We start from the raw sequence: 5,211 nt of genomic DNA on the forward strand, positions 1-5,211 counted from the left end.
TCACCATTTTATTCAAATAAAACCGTCTTCAGCAAGCCAATCTTTACCAATTTTATGTTTGTCCTGATGGTCGAAGTTTTTTTTTTTCTTTTTTGGATTGTGACTTGTTACGCAGGATAGACGCTATTTCTTTTTAAGTCCACTGAAAGGTTTTGTTATTTGTATTCAGTTCACTCTTCTTTTTCAAAAGAACATTCCCTTCTTTTCAACCAAAGCACACGGTCCCTAATTGTCACGAAAGTAGTCTATAGTATTACTGAAGATTTGTGTGTAATGACGCTGTTGATATGCCCGATAACATATAGTTCTACAGTTGGTCAAAAACAAAGTTATTTTCGCCATATTTTAATAAAGGTTTAAATTTATGTACATGAGTATCAACTATCCTTGAAGACAGATCCTCTGTCTTCATACACATATGTATGTATGCAAAACTCACATAGATGCAAATATCAATATAACTATCGCCGAGTCATAACGGTTCTATCATAATGTATATCTTTAGGTGACCACCGGCAAAATCCGGGACGGTTTTTTAATCATCGATTTTTTCCATATATAATTCACTGACAATTTGGGAGAGAGCAACACAATTTTACTCAATTCATTCTTTTTTTTTAATTTCTAAACCCGGGACGACCGGGACGCTTAACTCTGAATACGGACTGTCCCGGCCAAACCGGGACACGAATGGTCAGCTAAGTATTTATATCTCAACCAAACGGATTATTATTGTATCTATTTCTACTCTGCCTAGATCCCGTATACTTAATTTATTACTTTCTCTCTCTTTCGTGAATTTAAATATTTAACAGCATATAACGATAAATCTTCAAGTTGTTTTAATAAAATAACTTTATTTTTTATGAATAAAAATTTTTAATATTTAGATATGTACAAGAGCGATGGTATCATCCCCAATTAAGGAATGTCGGTAATAAAGTGCTCTTTCTCCATTTAAATGTTCTACATGCAATAAAATAGCTGGATTTCTATGTGTCATTGAGCACATTTATGATATGAGCAGTCGTGGCCGAGTGGTTAAGGCGTCTGACTCGAAATCAGATTCCCTCTGGGAGCGTAGGTTCGAATCCTACCGGCTGCGTTAATTTCTTTTTAACTCAACTTTATATTATTTTGAATTAATTTTTTTATTTTTAAATTTAAAGATTTAATTTTGAGCAATATTTATGTATGTATATAACTATATTATTATTTTTTTTAATTATCAATGACTAATGAAGACAACTTGTATTATTTGCTTTACCATTATTTCCATTCAAATTGCTCATTATTGCACAGAAAACTATTTCCAGCCTCTTAATAACACCTCCGCTTGTTTCATGGCTGTATGCCACGAATCTTCTGGCTGCTCGTGCTGTCTTTAGCCCTGCCTTATTGCATTACATATTACAATTATATTATAGTGTAGCTTTTGTGAGCTGAAATGAAGTTCTTCTAGCCTAAATTTACATATTTAAAATGAGCCCATACATGGTTAAATATGTGTGTAGACAAATGTGTTGCAATTAAAATCCATGTTTTGTTTACAATGTTAGTGAAATGTTTAAAAATTCAAATAATCCTGACGAAATAATTATTGCTCTGCTATTGTATGTTGCACAAATTGTATGCTTGCATGTCAGCTAGAGATTATGTAAGCTTCTGAGGCATGTAATTCGCAGTCTTTCTTCAACATAGCCGACAGCAAAAATAATTGGAAGGCTATAGGTAATGGGTAGTCATAAGTATTTATGGATGAATGCTGGAGAATATGCAAGTTTATTGTAAACTATATATGCAGAAGTTTGGATTCATTTAGATTACAAAGTGTGCTTAATGGGCAGAAAATTTATTTTTTTCCATAATTCTGGAATTATTATTGCTCTTAGTCAGCTTATATGATGTTATATTATGTGTTTAGGTATATTAATTTCTATAAAATTTATTTATTTTTTCCTTGAGAAATAAGTTCTAAATACTTTTTTTCATATTTTTTATATGAAACTTACGAAAACACTCTAAAAAATTTTATGCAAAATTATTTTTTTGAGACATGAATATTTAAGGCGTTAAAAACAAGTTTTTCTACACTGCGAAAAACAAAAAATTAATTGATTTTTTATATTTATATGGTAATTACTGAATACTTTTTCATATGTAATTTCTGAAAACACCTTTAAAACGTTTGTATATAATATTCTTTCGATACTTTTAGCTACAATAACATTTTCATTTTATATGTCTTGCGTCTAAATTTAAGAGATTTTGGCAATTCTTCAAATGTTTAAATACCACTTTTCTCTATTCTTCCATTTCTACTTCGTTCCCCAAGCCACTACAACTTTTGCCTTATGTTAATCCTTCAGCAAACCGTAAATTTACTTTAAAAAACCTTTTCGCCAAAACACTTAAGTTTTAAATATATTGAACCTGCTCAAAAATGTAATCCGCCAATTATTAAAAATAAACATCTTAACTAATTAACTTTTAATCTACAAAAACCAATTAATTCAATAATAAATTGTGTGTATTTGATAATTTGAAATCGCAATCGCACCCAATAAATCAACAAGAGCGCAATTAATTGAACGTTCCAACAAAATACTCAAAATTTGGTATAAAAGCGCATAAAGATAAACGTCCGTGGGTTTTGAACATTTCCCTCGACAAGTCGATATTTTAGTTTACGCTATGCTCTTACAAACATATTTGCTCATGTTTAACCATTTATATGGAAATTAAAGCGTGCGACTTGCATTATTCGCCGACTGCTGTTGTTCTTAATTTTACTAACTGCTTTTTTATCGCCTAAAGTAAATAACGGCTCATTAAGCGCACAAGTACGAGTAAGTGACTCGTTTATTAAATGGAAAAAGCAATCAATGTGGCAAGGTGCAGAATTTAAATTGTTTCACTTATTCAAGTTGGATATGTGCATATTTCTTTTACTGACATTAGGCGTGTTCGAATATGTGGGAAATAACATTTTATAATCTTCAAATTTTTGGATATTTTTTATGAGTGAGGTTCTATATCTGATTTAAAAATGAAATTTGTATGAACTTTCAACAGAACTGACTCAGCGAGATTACCGAAAGTCAGCTCTCTGTTATATTAATTTATTTGCGAATTCCACTCTAACAGATTTTATAAATTCGTCTGTTAGTTTTGTATGTAACTGCATTATCTTTCTTAGCTCGGTCGTAAATTGTGGTTATTAAACACATGAAAAAACGACAAGCGACTTAATTATAGTTCTAATTTCAGTTACGTAGCCCTAGTAGATAGCCTCTAATATTATTATCAAATTATCAATTTATATACCCTGTACTCTGGTCTTCAAAATATGCTGCTTTTAATACAAGAATTCAATTTACTGTACTCTTTTTATAGGCTTAGATCAGATTCAGATTTAGAGATCCGCCATTTTTCAAAGATTTGATTTTTTACCTACCCAATCGAACCAAGCGCGTACTATAGAGAACATATTTTAGTTTCGCTAGCATGTTTTACAGATAAGTACAGTCTCAGGAAAAACTAAAGGAGAACCAAAAAAGGGTAGAAAGCAAATAGGTTGCCTGGCTATTAACTGTTTGTTTGTGTTTCATTAGTAAGCCTGCCTATTGCAAACTACGCTCAAAGTTCTAGCAGGAAAATTTCTGATATTTTTTGACGGATATATCAGGTATGAGTTTTTATTCTTGAATCATATATTTTTTTCGATTTTGACTAAATGCAACGATTGTTTGTAGATTTTTTGAGGCTCTTTCCATTTCTGTGCGGTATTCAACAGACCATGTTCTCCAACTGCAGTCCAATGGATTCAAATATTCCAGACTACCAGGTAACTTCCGGCCATTCATCTACAGCTGTAAAACCAGGAATATTGCTTTGAAACCACTGCTCAGTGGTTTTTGCTTTGTATGTTGGAGCAGAATATTTCTGGACGATCCAACTCTCTCTATCTCCCTCTCCATCGAAGAAAGTTTTGCTTAACTGCTTTACCATGTGTTCTAAAACATCCTGCTGGTATACTTTCGCCTCAGTTTTAAAATGTTTTTTATAAAAGTGAAGAGGTGTAACGCCATTTTTAGGAGACGGCAGGCTTTCATGCAGAGATCATCTCGAACAAGTCTAGACATTGATGTCTACGTCCCTTTGTAGCAGAATTTATGGCAAGACTAATGATTTCAAGAAAACTATGCGTTAATATATAATATTATATTATGTATATAATTTAAGTTTCAAAACGTCCTGAACTTGTAACAGAACTTATGACAGAACTAACCAGAATAATTTTGACCAAAATATAGTATTTGAAAGGAAAGACGAGTAATATGACTTTTATATAGACACTAAGAGAGTTCAATGATTTAAAGTTCAGCAGTTCTACTGAGAAGATTGAGTGGTTCTAATACCATATATCGAGATATTTCTTAAAGACTTTCGCCTACAACAAAAGCACACCCCTAATGTGTGCAAGTATTAACACTTTTTATCGTGTATCACGCGCCAATTAACAAAACATTCAAACTGGCCAAATGAATTAATGATTAAATGGTCAAGAAAACATTTGGCAAACCAGTTGCCGTTATCCGCCGTACCGTTAGGTAGACAACAACTGCAACGCTGGCCAAAGCGACGGCAACTGAACGGCACTAAAATACAACATTTTATATTTTGTGATGTTGTTTTTGTTATTGCTAGTTATGCATGCGTTTGCAGCGCATACAAAATTATTGAAAATGTTCGAATGTGACAGGTATGCAAATTTGCGTCGAAGAAGCGAATTGAACTGAGACATCGAGAGGCCGTCGGCAATTTGCACGCGATAAAAATCTTGCAGCAAATCGCCTTAAATGTGCGATTAATGTCAATTTTATCAATAAAAACATAAACACGGTTGCACAAGCTCGTGCGACGCTGTGGTGCAATGCAGCTGAAGGATGAGCATAACTGGTCAGCGCTGAATTTACGATGCAAGCGTTGTTGGCGGTGGCTATGGCGATGGCGTCGGCTTAAGCGCTTAACGCTACCAATTGCAATTGATAATGCCGCTGCCTTTGTCCTCCGTTCCATGCCTCCGCTGTGGCAACAATGACGACTTGAAGGAGTCGCGGCGTAGAAAATGTGGCATGCAAAGCCATCGCCGTCGCTGCAGTTGGCGTGTCCAGTTGGCTTGCATGTTCCGGTGTCGAGGTGCTGTGC

At 33.7% G+C, this 5,211-nt stretch overlaps 1 non-coding gene across 1 annotated transcript; it reads left to right on the top strand.

Moving 5' to 3' along the window:
* The first annotated feature begins 1,023 nt into the window (after positions 1-1,023).
* Positions 1,024-1,105, top strand: TRNAS-CGA (transfer RNA serine (anticodon CGA)). Its single transcript has one exon. It is a non-coding gene; the product is annotated as a tRNA-Ser (tRNA).
* The last annotated feature ends 4,106 nt before the right edge of the window (positions 1,106-5,211 follow it).

Source organism: Bactrocera oleae, chromosome 5 (assembly GCF_042242935.1).
Source record: "Bactrocera oleae isolate idBacOlea1 chromosome 5, idBacOlea1, whole genome shotgun sequence".
In the NCBI taxonomy this organism is placed as follows: domain Eukaryota; kingdom Metazoa; phylum Arthropoda; class Insecta; order Diptera; family Tephritidae; genus Bactrocera; species Bactrocera oleae.